We start from the raw sequence: 18,763 nt of genomic DNA, 5'->3' as shown, positions 1-18,763 counted from the left end.
GATTTTGTCTTCTGGGAGTCCCTAATGAAAGTGGGACTCCTAGAGCAGGATGGATGGGAACTCCCTCTTCAACCACTTTTCTGTCCCTAGGCACTAGTTGGGACAGTCAAGACTATGTCTCTTAGCAACCTAAACAGGTTGCACGTGACACTTACTTTTCAGTTAAATTATCACATTTTTCACAATCTAACCTAACCATTTAAGTTAAAATTATTGCAATGCCCTCCAATAGCTTTTAGTAGGGTCTCTTGCTTGCAGCTTGTTTAGAATGCAGAGGCACAATTTTCACTGAGTTGGATACTATTTTGATCCAACTTTTATGACCATCATGTGGCCCTTAACCCTGACGGCATATTAAATAGTGAATTGGATTTAACTTGGCACCACCTGGGCCATTGGTTGCATCTGAAGCCAATTGTTATTTGGCATGGCATGGCATTAGGATGTGGAGGCTTACTGTACTGTGGAATCGATCTCATTTCCTCTCTTCCACTTTTTGTAACACCCTAAACCCTTTGTTTTTCCCCAAAGATGTAAAGTCAGGACTGGGAGAAGGAGTTGCAGAGCAACACACATGGTAAGAAATGAGAGCAGAGAGGTAAGGGAGGATGAATTATTGTAGTGTTTCAAAGGTGAGGAGAAGAAACTTCAAAGTGATGCAGTAAGAGAAAGACTAAGCCAATAACGGGACTCCAGGGAACCGGGGGCAGATTGGGACAACGTAGAGCCCTGGGACAGAAGAATGGCACCTGTGTAGAGGGATTTTGGATAAACAAGAAAGGGTGGGGTTGACAAACAGGTGGTAAGGATACAGACTCCATTTAAAGAAGATAATACATAAAAGTCAGGAATGTAGTCAGATAGAAAGATTCTTAACCCTCTTTCCATGTATGCTGGTTTCAATGGCACTACTACTAAGTCAAGAAGAACATTTTGGCCCCTATTTATACTTTACAAGAATAATGGTTAATGAAATAATGTAATCGATGATCCCAGGCAACCTTTATTCACATTATGTACAGTTTCTGCAAAATATACCTTTGAACTTTGGATCTGTGCATCCACAAATGGCAGCCAGCACACCTGGAATATGGCAAAAGTCAGTTGAACTATTGCTCCAGCAATCCAGAATTTAACCATGTTCCCAGCACATTAAGAATTTCTATATGTTCATGTATTCTAGGGGTCAACTGAAGTTGGAGACCACCCCCTTTTGGCTGGTGCCAGGTGTCTTGCTGCAAATATGGACTAAGCTAATAATTTGAGTGTGTGTAAACTCACCATCAGGTATTAAAGCACCCATTTTGCTGACACCTGTTTGAAGACTGTTGATTCCCTTCTCTCCTACACCTCTTTCACCTGTGTAACTCCATTAAATTCAATGGAGCACCTCCTGATTTACAGCAATGTAAATAAAAGAAGACTCAGACCCTATTTGCGTCATGCTAATTCCCAGCTGTGGATGGGGTTCTGTGTATTCTGCTGATGTAGAATAATTTTACAATGTAAAAGAAAACAGGGATAGTGCTCCAGAATCTTAGGCCTTGTCTGCATAGAGGAGTTGCACTGGTTTAGCTATAATTGGTTTTTAAACTGCTTTTGGTTAAACCAGTATAAACCCCCTTGTCTTGGGGCAGGTCTTCACTACAGGGGGGTGGTCGATTTAAGATACACAAATTCGCATAGCTGAATTCGACGTATCGGAGCCAACTTACCACACTGTGAGGACGGCGGCAAAATCGACCTCCGTGGCTCCCCGTCGACGGCGCTTACTCCCACCTCCGCTGGTGGAGTAAGAGCGTCGATTTGGGGATCGATTGTCACGTCCCGACGAGACGCGATAATTCAATCCCCGAAAGATCAATCTCTACCCACCGATTCAGGAGGGTAGTGTAGACCTAGCCTGGGTAGACAGTTATTTCAGTTTCAGTGGCTTATTTTGGTTTAGCTTAATCTATTGCTGTTTGACTTGGCTTATACTGGAATAAGCCTAGTTTGAACCCAAATAAGAGTGTCCAGACAGCCTTTTGCATCAGAGATATTTTGCTTGTTTTGTAAACAAGCCCACAGTTTTCATTTAGAAAAAAATGTTTCTAGCTTTTATGGTTGTGAAAATAACCTTGAAAATGTGACCTGAGTTCAAATCAATGCAGGAATGTCTGCCTGAGTTTGCAGAAAGCCAGATACAATAGCTCTAAGAGAGATGAACTTATAGTAATTCCATCTAGTTCAGCCACCTTTGCAGCTGGAATGGTCTGCAGTGATTTTAACTTTGTTAGAAGATTTCTTGCCATATTCCCAGGAATATGAGAACTGCCATACCTGATCAGACCAGTAGTCCATCTAGGCTGGGTATCCTGGCTCCAGATACTTCAGAGGAAGGTGTAAGAAAACTCATAATATCCTGCTGGTAGGGGAAGTTTCATCTTAGTTTCATGCAGTTTTTTGGCTGGCTAATGCACTATGTGTTTATATCCCTTATATCTTTCTATCCTATCTGTCATCTATCATGTATATCTATTGTTTGAACTATTCTCTACAGGTTCAGCCATAAAGGTCACAATAGGACATAGGTCATAAGTCAAAACAGATCAAAAGCTATAGTGTGCCAAATGTTGTAATATAATTCATGCTAGTGTATATAGCACATACATAAAGTGATAGCTCATGTTAGGACATTGCCTCATATTGCTCTTATGGTGCTACAGCTCCCCTAAGAGTGTTACAATATCCTTTTAACTTTCTCATGGATTCGCCTAGCTGAGAGTTATTTCTGGCCAGTGGAATGTACAGAGTTACCTTTTGGGTATTATTTAAGCAGGCGTTTTGTGATTTTGCCAGAGATCTTTTTTGCAGGAGTCAAGGTGTGTATTGTTTCCCTAGTTTAAAAAAGAGAGAGTGAGGAGGAAACTGAAGATTTACACTTTGGCATAAAGACATATTGGGTATATGATCCCTTGGTCACAGCAGGGATATGCGGGAGAAGCCATATTCAATCAACTTTAGGTGCCACAATTTTTTGTATTCCACCTTAAAACAAAAAATAGACAACTTGTAACAACACTTCAGTTTCTGGTGTTGAGGAATGTTGTTTTTATTTTATTTTCTAAATGCTGCCACTTACGTTTTTGCTCATTGTTCTGTTTCTCTTGGATGAGAAAGAGATAAAGAATGAAAGAAAAAACTCTGAAAATGATCCTTTTCCTATGGACTCTTCACCCTCCTCTCACGCTTTTGACTTTTCCCCCTTTGGGTACACAGTGGAAAAGTCATTACTTGTGTGTGGAGGAAAAAGCATTTAATGAATCACAAAATCATTCAATTATTCTTAAAAACACTTCACATCACACATCTTTTTCCAAGTAAAGTGTGCATTTTTCACATTTAAATGGTGCATAACTAACTTATACAATGAGTCCCTAGAGTTAGAGACATTTTTATAGAAGGGTTCCAGAAGTATACACCGCATTTTGATGTATGTCAGCATTAAAGACCCTATATTTAAGATGCAGAGTTTCCTTCTCTCTCTTCTCTGTCTTTCAACAATATTTACGCAAATAGTGTTAGTGTTGTAGTGAAACTACCTAGCTTGTACCATAGTTAGGTTCATGTGCTTTGCTTAGCTCAGAGTGCTGCATTAGCATATGATAAATTTCTAGTGATCCTTAGCAGCTGATGTGGTAGCCATAGTATTTAGAATTTTTGTAATGAAATATCTATTTGTGGAGGACTGTAGGACTAGAAGTGAGAGACTTCCTCTACAAGTCAAATTATTCTCAGTTGTTTGTTGGGTCTCATTCTACTCTCATATCAACTATTCACAAGTTTAATTCCACTGATTCTATAGGAGTTACTCTGGGTTTATGTACAGTGTAACTGAGAACAAAATCTGTCCTAATCTGTTTTTATTTTCTGGTGCTCTTCTGCCCTTTTTTTACTCTCTTCCCCTTTCCTCCCCCGGCCCTTGAGTTTTTGTACGAACTTCAGCTGAAAAATCTCACTTTCTGAATGTTATGAAAATGTGTGCTCTGTGCACAGCAGGGCTATTGGGTTTGCAAAATTAGTATGAGGGCCAGATCTTCAGCTAGTGTAACTGGGCATAGCCCCATTCACTTCAATGGTGCTATGCTGATTTATACCAGCTGAGGATCTGGCTTTGCATTTGTAAACCTTTTTTCTCTCTGTGATTTAAACATACATTTTTTTTCTTGGAGATTCAGCTTTTAAACAATCCTTGTTTTACTAGCAGATTGGAATTATTGGACTATAATAGGGATAGCAGAAAACTGCTACCCTCAGAAAAGGTAGACTGACATAGTTACTGCTGTATGTATGGTATGTTTAGATGAGATACATTCTTTCTTTAGAATTTTTCTCCTTCCCTTGTTGTACCATTTTTTTCAGTCTTTCCTATCCAAAATGTGAATTCAGAAACTTTCATGGTTGCAGTCAAGCTTTCAGACTCAAGACTTTCCTGAAGGTACAAAAATTGGGCAAAATAAGTTACCTATCCCTATAATTCTCTCTTTCAGTTGAACAGTACAGTGTGTATTAGTGCATAATTTTCTATTTCCTTTCATTTCTCTGGAGTCCAGAGGGTGTTTTAAATTTACTTAGCCGTAAAATTTATAATATTTCACTTCGCAAGACAAGTCTTTTAAATTCACTCGCATATCACTAGTCTGTAATACTAATGCTAGATGGCATTATGATAGACATACGTTCAGACTGTATTAGTTCCCATAGTGTGGGAAAAATCCTGGTCAAATGCAAGATGACATTAAAGAGAGACACCCTTTATGCAGCAAAACCAGGGCCCTCATGCAGTTGATTAATCTTGAACTGGTTGAGTCTGCCCTAGAAGGCAAAAAAGGAGGTCTGGAATTGAAGTCATCATGGATTAGAAGGCCAGAAGGGACCATTGTGATCCTCTAGTCTGTCCTCCTGTGTAACACAGGCCAGAGGACTTCCCTGAATTAATTTCTCTCTGAACTAGAGAATATCTCAGAGAAAGCATTTAATCTCGATATAAAATGTTCCAGTGATGAAGACTCCACCACAGCTCTTAGTGAGACATTCCAAAGATTAATTACCCTCACTTAAAAAAAAAAAAAAAAAAAAAAAAAAGCACCTTATTTCTTTTCTAGTCTGAATTCATCTAGCTTCAACTTCCAGCCATTGCATCTTGTTATACTTTGGTCTGCCACACTGAAGTGCCTTCTACTATCACACCTCTATTCCCCATGTAGGTACTTCTAAACAATGATCAAACCACCCCTTAATCTTCTCTTTGATAGACTCAAGGAGCTCAATCCATTAAATTTATCACTATAAAGCATGTTTTCTAATCCTTTAGTCATGTCATCACTCTTCTCTGAACCCTCTCCAATTTACTTCAATTCTGGACACCTGAACTGGACATATTGTTCCAGTAGCAGTTATGCCAATGCCAAGTAGAGAGGTTATACAATCTGCCTACTACTTGATATTCCCATTTATACATCCAAGGATCACATTAGCCCTTTTGGCTATAGTGTCGCACTGGGTGCTCATGTTCAGCTCACCATCCACCATGATCATTTAATTTTTTTTTTAATTTCCTGAGTCCCTGCTTTCCAGGATAGTGTCCCCGTCCTGTAAGGATGTATGGCCTACATTTTTTGTTACTAGAGGCATGACTTTACATTTAGCCATATTGAAATACATATGGTTTTGCATGTGATGAGCTTACCAAGCGAACCAGGTTGCTTTGTATCAGTGACCTGTCCTGTTAATTCTTTACCACTTTCCTCGATGTTTGTGTTATCTGTAATTATTTTATTTTCTTCCAGACCATTGATGAAAATGTTAAATAGAGCAGGGCAAGGACCTAGATCATTTGCTTTTGAGCTGTCAGTGACCCAGAAACTACTAAGGCCATTTTAGAGTGTCCTTCTTTCCCTTTTGCCTCCGTGATCCTTCCTAAATAGGTTATATTCCAGTTATGCAAATCTTCCCAACGGGTTTCAGTAATATCATCTACGTAGAATTTGTGCTAATAAATGGTTGATTCCATTGCCTCTTATTTATTACTAACATTCCTAGCATGGGTGTAAAGACAGTTAGATAATTTCTTTTTATGCTCCTTGGTGCTTTGGTTAATTTTGTCCTTTACCTTGACTTTGTTGTCAATGAGTGATCATTTGTTCCCCCTTTCATCCTCTCATTTTTTGTTGATTTTAAGTCAGTGAAGCTTGGACAATTTACATCAGCTCAGGATCAGCCTTGGCATCTTTCTCTTGATTTTAATAGGAGCTGGATTAGGCCCTAGACGCGCAAGTACGTCTTCCTATTGACCTTTAAAGTAAAATGTATAGATCCTTGGAATCATATGTACAGCATGAGAATATTAAATATATAAACAGTATTCAGATTTACTGTAATACATTAATGCATTTGCATTTACAGTAGTAAAATATTTCACAGCAAAACTCCCAGTAAAATCATTAGGGACAGGATTTGACCTCAAGTATGTTCAAATCTTCAGCCATCCAGCAGCTTCTCTGACAAAGGCTAGTCCAATATAGTGACTTTACTCCACACCAGACTCATTACAAAATTCAGTTCCTGGGCCATAACTCCAAGTTTTCTCCCCCTGCATTTAATCATGTCTTTGGAGAGATAGTGAACAACTGAAAAAACTGACTTGAACAGAGGTATTTCACTTAGTGTATTATTTTTCTATCAACTTTTGTTACAATACTTAACAGAAAATAATCCCTAAATATGGTTTGAAACAGAAAAATATTGAACAAAATTTTATTCGCATACCAAATCATTGATAATTAGGGCTGTCAAGCGATTAAAAAATATCATGATTAATCACATGATTAAAATAATTAATCGCAATTAATCACACTGTTAATAATAGAATACTATTTAAATATTTTAGGATGTTTTCTATATTTTCAAATATATTGATTTCAATTACAACACAGCACACAAAGTGTACAGTGCTCACATTTGTTTTATTACAAATATTTGTGCTGTAAAAAACAAAATAGTATTTTTCAATTCAACTCATACAAGTACTGTAATGCAATTTCTTTATCATGAAAGTTGAATTTATAAATGTAGAATTATGTACAAAAAATAACTGCATTCAAAAATAAAAAAGTAAAACTTTAGAGCCTACAAGTCCATTCAGTCCTACTTCTTGTTCAGCCAGTCACTTAGACAAACAAGTTTGTTTACATTTGCAGGAGATAATGTTGCCTGCTTCTTGTTTACAATGTCACCTGAGTGTGAGAACAGGCATTCACATGGCACTGTTGTAGTCAGTGTTGCAATATATTTACATGACAGATGTGCTAAGGAGTCATATGTCCCTTCATGCGTCAACCACCATTCCAGAGGACACATATACGTGCTCATGATGGGGTCTGCTTGATAATGATCCAAAGCAGTGCAGACCAATGCATGTTCACTTTCATCATCTGAGTCACATGCCACCAGTAGAAGATTGGTTTTCTTTTTTGGTGGTTCGGGTTCTGTAGTTTCCGCATCAGTGTTGCTTTTTTAAGACTTCTGAAAGCATGCTCTACACCTCATTCCTCTCAGATTTTGGAAGACACTTCAGATTCTTAAACCTTGGGTCAAGTGCTGTAGTTATCTTTAGAAATCTCACATTGGTACCTTCTTTGCGTTTTGTCAAATCTGCAGTGAAAGTGTTCTTAAACTGAAAAACATGTGCTGGGTCATCATCCGAGACTGGTATAATATGAAATACATGGCAGAATGTAGGTAAAATAGAGCAGGGGACATACAATTCTCCACCAAGGAGTTCAGTCAAAATTTAATTAATGCGTTATTTTTTTTAACGAGTGTCAGCAGCATGGAAGCATGTCCTCTGGAATTGTGACCGAAGCATGAAGGGGCATACAAATGTTTAGCATATCTGGCACATAAATACCTTGCAATGCCTGCTACAAAAGTGCCATGCGATGCCTGTTCTCACTTTCAGGTGACGTAAATAAGAAGCAGGCAGCAGTATCTCCTGCAAATGTTAACAAGCTTGTTTGTCTGAGCGATTGGCTGAATAAGAAGTAGGACTTAGTGGACTTGTAGGCTCTAAAGATTTTTTGTTACATAACTACACTCAAAAACAAAACAATGTAAATCTACATTTGTAAGTTGCATTTTCACGATAAAGAGATTGCATTACGGTACTTGTATGAGGTGAATTGAAAAATACGATTTCTTTTGTTTATCATTTTTACAGTGCAAATATTTGTAATAAAAATAATAATATAAAGTGAGCACTGTACACTTTGTGTTCTGTGTTGTAATTGAAACAATATATTAGAAAATGTAGAAAAACATTCAAAATATTTACTAAATTTCAGTTGGTATTATATTGTTTAACATTGTGATTAAAACTGATTAATTGCGATTAAATTTTTAATCACTAGTAATTTTTTTCAGTTAATCGCGTGAGTTAACTGCGATTAATCGACAGACCTATTAATATAATCTGAATTGAACGTTTTGGGGTATGTGAGTATGTTTATCATCTTTATATACAGTCACATTATAAAATGCATAATGAAAGAGAGAGGATTTTACAGGACAGAGGGTAAAAATATATTTTGACTGAAAGCTCATTGTGATGGGAACTGTCTTACTGTACACACATATAGCACAATTTCAATTCGACTGAAATACTACAAATAATAAATATTAAATCTCTAACACTAAAATAAATTAATAAGAATACAGGTGTTAATCTGCCAGTGTATGGTATATTGCCCACTTATACAGATCCTATGCCAAGTACCTTATTATTTTTTGGGTAATAATCAATTGTGTATAAAGGCATAGGTATGCGTGACACTTTTGAAAGGGAGTAAAGACATGTTGGGACACTCCAATCAACATTAATGAATTAACAATATATTTTGCTTTAAAATGATAAAGGGAGCCTGAGTGGACAGGAACTAGTTGCATTTTGTAAGCAAACACGTTTCCTACCGTTTAATGTGCATGAAACACATTGGTTGCATTTCTTATCGGGTCCTGGGATTACTCAAACTAAAAGAGAGATGGAAAAATCAGCATAATGATGCCTAAATGTAAACAACAAAAACACTTACAGAGAACATTCATACTACTAGAACACTGAGAAACCCAGGATTGAATGGACACGGGCCCACATCCAGAGGGATTTATGCACCTAAATCTGAAATTTAGGTGCCTATATTCCAGTTATAGGAACCACTGTGATCCACAAAACCCCCACTAAGCTACCACCTAACCCTGTAGGTGCCTAAACTCACTCAGTGTTCAAATTTTGACAGGAAAGGTTCCCAAAGCGCCTAACTTTCTGCCTCTGGGCATGTGCACTGGTGCCTCTCTGGGATGATATGGGGAATGGAGGGTCTTATGAGAGGAGACTGGAAGAGCTTGGTCTGTTTAGTCTAGCTGAGAGGGGATATGATTTCTCTCTATAAATACATTTGGGGGATGAATACCAGGGATGGTGAAGAGTTATTTAAGTTAAAGAATAATGTTGACCCAAGAACAAATGAATATCAACTGGCCATGAACAAATACAGGCTGGAAATTAGAAGGTTTCTAATCATCAGAGAGGTGAGGTTCTGGAATAGCCTCCCAGTGGGAGCTGTGGGGGTAAACAACTTAATTAGTTTTGAGAGAGAGCTGGAAAAAATGTGGAGTGCAATTGTATAACGGTTGTTTGTGACGGGAGGGCTCAGCAGCCCTGGGGCTCATTTCTGGCCTACATCCTGTGTTCCTAAAGCTCATGCTTCAGAGGTTCAGCCAGGCACCAGGAGGGATTTTTTTCACCCAATGTATTCAGGCAGGGTTTTATATCTCTTTCCTCTGACGCATCAGGAGATGACCACGGTTGGAGATGGGACATTGGGGGTGGAGTGGGCCACAGCTCAGAAGTGGCATTGAGTATTCTCTTGGCTGGCTAGTTCTTGCCAACATGTTTAGTATCTAACTGATTGCCCTATGTGGAGTCAGGCAGGACTTTTCCCCCCCGGGTCAGATTGGCAGTAATCTTGGGAGGGTTTTTTGCCTTCCTTTATAAGGTGTGGGTTTGAGTCACTTGCCAGGATTATCTGGGTGTATCTCACTTAATCAATTCCCTGCCATTGCAGGGACCTGGGGCACTGGTACACCTCGGTCCCTCCTCTTCTGTGCCTGTGGCACATAATAGTCTAGTCTCCTGTAGATGGGAATGCTTTGGTCTCATTTGGGTTGTTAGGTTAGTGTGCAGGTGCGAGGTAGTGTTAAGAGCCTGTGCAATCTGGGAGGTAGGAGATTGCATGATGGGGAGAAAAGATTTGAACAGTGGTCTCCTACCTCCCAGGTGTGGGCCCTAACTCCCATGCTATAGAATCATTCTCTCTCTTGTGCAATGATTTAATTAAGTATTTATACAGAGTGAAACAGCTTAAACAAGAAAGACTGAAGGAAACCCATATCAGAATATCCCAATATCTCCTGAGAGATGGGAAGAAGGGATTTGAACAGAGGTCTTCTATCAGGCAGCGTCAGGAACTGAACCCAGGTCTCCCATATCCAAGTGCTCTAGCCACTGGTCTTAACCCTTATAAGGTAGGCACCGCCACCAGTCCCCCCCCCATTTTTTGTGATGTGAGATGAGGTGAGGCAGGCACACAACACATTATTGCAAGAAACGGCTTAAGCGTCTAAGCTGCCTGAATCCACGAAAGAGGTGCCTAACTCCATGAGAGGGGCGAGGCTTAGGACCCATCCCTGTTGTTATCTGCCATCGGTTAGCATAGGTAGGCAGCCACCTAGCATGCTGTCTTTTGTGGAGCCTATTCACAGGCATCTCTCTCTCTCCATTGTATAGGGAACGTAGGTGCCTAATTCAGGATTTGGTGATCCCAATATTGTTCCAATGATCTCTAGGGGCCTAAAATTTAGCACTACCGTGCCTAAGTCCCTTTGTGGTTCAGGGCCATAGATAGTAAAATGCCCTCTCACCAGTGAAGACGGTCCTTGAGACATTGCCTGAGACATATTGGATCTGTGCTGAACAATTTGGGTGTAAATCTTTGTTCTTTCTTTCCTCATGAGCAAACTGAAGGGAAACTGACTAGGACCCAGAGCCAGCAAAGGCCTGAAGTACATTAGTTAAAAATGTGCTTAAGTCTTTTTCTGGCTCTAGGCCTTTATCACTACACATTAAGTAGAACAAATCACAGGCCACAAATTACCTCTCTTGAGAATAATATAGAAAGACTCTTGGCCAGGTTCAATGGCTGACAGATGCAGGAGCGGTGCAGAATGAGGTTGTGGAGTGGCGTCTCTAGGTATACGAGATGAAGATCTCTTGTGATGTGTGTTGATAAGCACTATGACAATGGAGAATTTGGAGAGAAAAATCAGATGCAATCCTAAAAACTAACCTGATCATCTCCTAGCACTGAAAGGTGGACATAGTTGCTTTTGTTACTAGAACCCTTGCTGATCATCTAATAATCAACCTAAAAAAAAAAAGGAGCTTTGTTTATTTATGGAAAGAGGCTGTGGAATGTCTATATGGAGAGCAGTGAACAAAGCTAGTGCACGTTTATAGAAGCCATGCCTCATATAAGAGGGGTGACAGATTTCTAAAAGCAGCAAGGAAAAAGCAAGATACTCAGTATCAGGAGAATAAAATCCTTTTTTCGAGCCTCTCCCCGCTCATGCAAGCCAAGAAAAGAGATCTAGTGTTTCCGGAAAAAAATATTTTGATAATTCTCACCAAAGCTGCAGTATCTAACCAGAAAAAAAAATAAAGATCCTGCACCAGAAGATAGCTTCTAGGACAGGGCATTCTTGGGGAATGGTGGAAACAAACAAGTTAAAAACCCCAAATCTCTGAAAACGGTAAAGCTAATGGTGACTGAACCCTTTCAAGTCACTCTTTGAAACCTTGGCAACAATCCACGCTTTTTGCTAACCCTTTGTTTTCAATCAGAAAGTCTGGAAAATGTTGCTTTAATGTGAATAATATTAATATTTACAGTACCTGTAATGGGGATACTACTAGCTCACCATATGATATACTAACCCTTTCATGCAAGCTATTTGTGTTTTGAATGTGGCCATTTGATGAGAATTCTTCAAACTCAAATAGTTTATATGATTTTTATTTAGTCTAAGATTCCGCCCCCAATATACATCAACATACACACATTGCGAGAACTAGAGAGAAAATTCAGCTCTCCAATAATCTTTATAGGTCAACTGTTCCCTTAATAATCCCTCATTCTATAAACACCTAAACAAGAGAACTAGAGAAAAATTACTGGAAATAGTAACAGACTCAATACCTTTGAAGATGTTACTGAGCTAGTTTAATAACAATGGTTAACTAGTTATATAGGAAACCTGGGAATCATGAATAGAGTTAGTTCCTCTAAAGTTGAAATTTTACCTTTTCCTTCCTTCCCCACCCTTAACATAAGAGTAAATTTTCCCCCACAAATCTGCCTTGCATGGTAGACCTTGTTTCTGATATTCCATTCTCCCTTCTGTATGTGTGTGGAACTCGCTTTGATACCAAAGAGATATTGGCACATCATGCTCTCTTGGTAGACACTTCAGAAATGTTGCTAGATTAAATAGCCAGGGACAGCAGAATTTGAGTTGTGATCCACCAAACAGATCTGAGAGAAGTATATTGCTCTAAGAGAGGATAGACTTTCAAGATACATGGTGCTATAATGGGGGATGAGGACTTTTCAATTCTAATCCACCCATTCCGGATGAGAGAGACTGAGCTAATACCCTCGTGTATGGTGCATTGCATCTAGCTACGGAAGTAGTGTTAGGGTGGAATTTATGAACTCTAAATTGTTTGCCAGGAAATGTTTACTAGCTTTACACAATAAATGACTGTGAAAGCATATCCCTGAGTTTAATGTGATATGCCTATTTCCTTACATTTGGTACAAAGTATTATGAATACCAATAAAGGAAACTTTTTAAAAAATATAAAACAAACAAACAATGCATTTTCATATTTATGGGACCTAGTTTGGAAAGGTTGGGTTGACTACAGATTGTACAGGGTAAATTTATTGCACTCACCTCTGGATTCATGCCATGCCTGACATATCAGAAATGAGATGTATGACTTTATTTTTAGAGCCAAATACTCTCATCATCAAGGTATATTTTAAAAAAAGAATCTTGTTACCATAGCCGCAGTGTGTCATATACAATGAAGAACTCTACATGCATAAGAGAAGGCTAGATATAAACCCCCGAAAACGAGTGCAAAACTCCACATTTAGCAGGTTAAAATGTCAAACAGTTTTGGACTTCTCTTTGTTAGAGTTTGGAATCTTGGAAGTTTGTTGCACCTTATCTGTAATCTTTTATCTTCGACAGTTCAATGCTATGCTAGGGACAAGTGTACAGTTTTACAGGATATGTTACATTAGATACTTTGGATAATGCTTCGCAGAGTAAGTGAGTACATATGGGTACATAAAGGTACAGAGTAACAGTTTTAATGTCAGAGGGTTTGTTTTCTTCTGCACAGTGTGCCTATGTAACAACCCTCATTACTATTAAGAAGAGAATAGACCTAACATAGTTTGTTTTAATCATACAATAGGTTTTGAAGAGCGTGAGATGCTGGCATATTTTTTGCGTGTGTGTGTGTGCGTGTGTGTGTGATTTTATATATACAATTTAACAATGTGATTTTCAAAGATTAATTAGGCATTTGCATTTTCTATAAATAGAAATCAGTAGCATACATGGATACTCCCTTTCCATAATGCTTTGCTCTATAGGCTTATAGAATTGAGTTGATTTATAAAGGTAAATTTAAAGAAAATGCCAAAATTAGAGGTTTGATCCTGCAAACCTTTGCACGTCCACAAATCTGATATCCGCAATAAGACGTCACTGGGATTTTGAGGTGTGCAGGAAATTCAGGATCACTTTTTTAATGTATTAATAAATCAGCTTAGCTGCTGGACTTTTTATTAACATTTTTATGTTAAAATGCAGTTTTCAGTGTGTCTCCTCAAATCACTCTGAAATAGTAATTATGTTTAATTGATTATTTTTAAATTTCTATTACACTTTAACTATGGGGCTGACCCTGTAAAGGGCTGAGGGTCTCCTGTGAAGTGAATGAGAGTAGAAAGGGCTCAGCCCTTTACAGGGTCAAGTTTAAGACATTTTATAATAGAAGACATTTGGGGGATGAATTATTTTAGATTTTATTAATAGTATACAGTAGGCTAGTAATGGAGATTTAGTAGAATTTTGAGACTAAGTAATTCTAGGACTCTGTAGGATTCAAAGAACTTTACCCAATGACGGATTAGCAAATATACAGCGCAAATTTTATCGGAAAAGTTTTGGTGACAGCAAAAATTATTTGTAGATCTGGGAGTTTGTATAATTGGATGCATTATTCTTATTGGACATTTTAATTCAAATTTTTGTTTCAAATTAAAAGAGGTTAGATAAACAAGATTTTACTGTAAATAATGATTTACCACCAAATCGCAGCCAGTTCCTGCTGCCGATAACAAGTTTGGTGGTGGGGAAATCCTAAATGCCCCCAAAGCAATTTACTTGACCAGTGTGCTATATTACTTTAGAAAGAGCTGCAGTATTTGGTGACATGAAGCAAATGCCACAGCATTCAGTATAACATAGCCAAAACACTGATGTTTCTCATGCCTTTTCCTTTCATTAGAGGCATGTTCTGCACCACCAGATGCTGCAATCTAGATTTAGGGGCATATACTAATCTTGCACAAACAGGAGTTGCATATGTTATGAGTTAATTCCTTTTTGTTGTTCTCTCTTGCACATGGAATTTTGAAACAGTTAAATACATGGAAAATATTTTTAGTTTGCTGTATTTTAGTAGCTTGTATTGAAATATCCTTGGATTACTTATTAATGAAAAATTAAATCTGTTATATATGTGCAACAACAAAATGTATGAATGATCCCATGGACACACAGCGCTCGAGGGAATTGCACAAATCTGGACAATGTCCCTAAGTGTTGGGTTTTGCATTTGAGTCCCGAAGTATCTGAAATTTGTATAGAATCATGTTATTTGTATTAGAGTTGTGCCTTAAAGGCCCCAGATAGGATCATTATGCCCGGGTGTTGGCACTGTACGTATATATAGTAATAAACAGTGCCTGACCAAAATAGCTTACATAAACCAGAGTCATGCCTGTTAATATTCCCTCTGAGGATGTCAAAGTGCATTGCCTATTAAAGCAAAAGAAGTGACACAGATACCATAGTGTGTCCATTTCAGGTGCTAGTAGAGTATATGCATAACTATCTATTCAAAGTTTTGAGTGAACAATAGTCTATTAGGGACCACGTGGTAATAATCTAAAAGATACATTTCTGGAGGATATAGGTACTCCTCCAAAGGATCAACAATTTTAGGACTCAAGTCAAGACACAAAAGCACATGCCTAACTTGAACATAAGAACAGCCATACTGGGTCACACCAAAGGTCCATCTAGCCCAGTATCCTATCTTCTGACTGTGGCCAATGCCAGGTGCCCCAGAGGGAATGAACAGAACAGGTAATCATCAAGTGATCCATTCCTTGTTACCCATTCCCAGCTTCTGGCAAACAGAGGCTAGGGACACCATCCCTGCCCATCCTGGGCACTAATTTATCTGGTTCTTTTTTTGAACCATTTTATAGTCTTGGCCTTCACAATATCCTCTGGCAAGGAGTTCCACAGGTTGACTGTGCGATGTGTGAAAAAATACTTCCTTTTGTTTGTTTTAAAACTGCTGCCTATTAATTTCATTTGGTGACCCCTAGTTCTTGTGTTATGAGAAGGAGTGAATAACACTTCCTTATTTACTTTCTCCACACCAGTCATGATTTTTTAGACCTCAATCATATCCCCCCTTAGTCATCTCTTTTCCAAGCTCAAAAGGCCCAGTATTATTAATCTCTCCTAATATGGCAGCCGTTCCATACCACTAATCATTTTTGTTGCCTTTTTCTGAACCTTTTCCAATTCCAATATATCTTTTTTGAGATGGGGCGACCACATCTGCACACAATGTTCAAGATGTGGGCATACCATGGATTTATATAGAGACAATATGATATTTTCTTTTTATCTATTTCTTTCTTAATGATTCCCAACATTCTGTTTGCTTTTTTGACTGTTCTGCACATTGACTGGATGTTTTCAGAGAACTATCCACAATGACTCCAAGATCTCTTTCTTGAGTGGTAATAGCTAATTTAGACCCCATCATTTTATATGTATAGTTGGGATTATGTTTTCCAATACGCATTCCTTTACATTTATCAACACTGAATTTCATCTGCCATTTTGTTGCCCAGTCACCCAGTTTTGAGACATCCTTTTGTAGATCTTTGCAGTCTGCCTGGGACTTAACTATCTTGAGTAGTTTTGTATCCTCTGCAAATTTTGCCACCTCACTCTTTACCCCTTTTTACAGATCATTTATGAATATGTTTAACAGTACTGGTTCCAGTACAGACCCCGGGGGACACCACTATTTACCTCTCTCCATTTTGAAAACAGACCACTTATTCCTACCCTTTGTTTCCTATCTTTTAACCAGTTACCAATCCATGCAAAGACCTTCGCTCTTATCCCATGACAGATTACTTTGCTTAAGAGCCTTTGGTGAGGGATCTTGTCAAAGGCTTTCTGAAAATCTAAATACGCTATGTCCACTGGATCCCTTGTGTCCACATGCTTGTCGACCCCCTCAAAGAATTCTAGTAGATTGGTGGGGCATGATTTCCCTTTACAAAAACCATGTTGACTCTTCTCCAACAAATTACGTTCATCCATGTGTCTGACAATTTTGTTCTTTACTATAGTTTCAACCAGTTTGCCCAGTACTGAAGTCAGAACTTAAACATAGTAGCAGTCTCTTTGGTTCCAATGGGACACCTCATGTGCTTAAAGAGCTTTGCTGAATCAGAACCTCCAAAATGCAGAGATGATTTAGTATTCTGGCATTTGTAGATTGAGCTCTTTTTGCACACCTCATACTAGATGTCCTAGAAACAGAAGAAAGTTCTGCCATGCATTTCTTAGGGAAATGGCATCCAGCTCTACCTTTTTACCTTAGCAAACCACCACTAGAGCATCTAAAAATAACATTCAAAAATAGTAATCTAATGTAATTAAGCTCATGTTACTGGCTCCCAAGTTAATGAGACGATGAACAATTAGTGCTCACAGCAATAAGAATCTTGCACGCACTTGGGCATAGGCTGCATCTTCTTCAAAAGTTAATGTATATGCTATATGTTTAAACAAACTATTCCTTCATAATGTATTTCCCCCATCCAAGGTCTGCTGCTAACATAGAGACATTGGTGTTTGGAATAGATGAGGCAGGTATGTGTAAAAACATACATACCCTTGTTAGGACTTTATTCCCTGTAGTGATTGTTAATTAGGTTCCAATCCCACAATTGACTCCACTTAGTAAAAACTCCAGTGGACATAAGTGGAGCTCCAGGAGGCCCCAGGTATCTGCCCATGCAGAGCAGATTGCAGGATCAGAGCCTAAGCTCTGATGGGCAAAACCAGTCTTTGTCCTGTGCTTGTACAGCACCTTGCACAGTGGGGTACTGGTCCATGACTAGGGCTCTTAGATGCTACAGTGCTACGAATAATAAAATACCCCTGTGGAGCTAGTGATAATTGTATTTGAAGAGTTCACAATCTACCAATAGCCGGTAACATTTAGGTATTTTACTTATTTATTCTTGGTCCGTATTTCTCCTTTCTCAAACTCCTGTAATTAACAGTGTGAATGGGCAGGAGGACACAAAGCAGGGGCTATAGTACTTGTCTTTAGCCTGTAAACAATGTATGAGATTAGTGGCATAAGGTCACTCACACATTGGCCTGCTAAATTCCCCTAACTGAGAGAAGCAAATTATGAAATGTGCCCCATCCTTGGTCCCACAACGCCTGAAAAAATCAGCTGAACAACAGCACCAGAAAATTTTAGATACTGATAATGTTCCTCTGTAGTTAAGCTTATATATGTAACTTGGGTAAACTACATATTTTATCCATTAAAGAGATATACATCTTATGTCAAAATATTTGACGTACAAATATTTATCATAACAGCCATCTGTAATTTAGCTTTTTGTTGATAATTTTTCATGATACAAAATATACACTAAATGCACATTGCAATAAGTACTGTTTCACATACAGTGTGTTCAAAATACATGGAGTTAGCCACCATGATTCAATAATTTTTTTTAAACGAGGGCTCCAATAAAATGTCTTTTTCAAAAGCTGTAAAAACTGAAATCCAAAACCCAAGCAGACAAATAAAAAAACTGCATAATATGCAAAATTACTTTGAGTTCCTCAGTAATATAGTTTCAGCAAAAGCATTAAATGTGTATATACTGTGTCAAACTATGCAATTATCAAAAATATTGTTTTAATGAATCATTCACTTGCCTATACATGCATATTGAATAAATGTCTAAATATTAACAAGGGCTGTATAGTAGTATACAAACTAAAATACGCAAAATTTACAGACCAGAGATGATGCTAAAGAGAAAATGAAGCAGTAAATTGCAATATAATGTATAGATCTGGAAATAAGAGGATATTGTACAAGACAGTAATGTTGGCACCAATAAATTATTCACTTAAAAAGCAAAAAAATAAAAATAAAATAAAACTCCCCATCCCT

At 38.1% G+C, this 18,763-nt stretch overlaps 1 long non-coding RNA gene across 1 annotated transcript in view; it reads right to left on the bottom strand.

Annotated features, from left to right (window-relative positions):
* The window catches only part of LOC117872270, a 33,215-nt gene that overhangs the window by 11,248 nt on the left and 3,204 nt on the right, over positions 1-18,763 (bottom strand). The window contains exons 2-4 of the long non-coding RNA XR_004644442.1: positions 11,253-11,390; positions 9,010-9,069; positions 6,155-6,336 (exon numbers count right to left, since the gene is read on the bottom strand). This is a non-coding gene — a long non-coding RNA (uncharacterized LOC117872270). The remainder of the gene's footprint in view (positions 1-6,154; positions 6,337-9,009; positions 9,070-11,252; positions 11,391-18,763) is intronic.

The sequence above is a fragment of the Trachemys scripta genome, chromosome 2 (assembly GCF_013100865.1).
Source record: "Trachemys scripta elegans isolate TJP31775 chromosome 2, CAS_Tse_1.0, whole genome shotgun sequence".
Lineage (NCBI taxonomy): Eukaryota > Metazoa > Chordata > Testudines > Emydidae > Trachemys > Trachemys scripta.
This window is presented reverse-complemented; position numbering and strand designations above follow the sequence as displayed.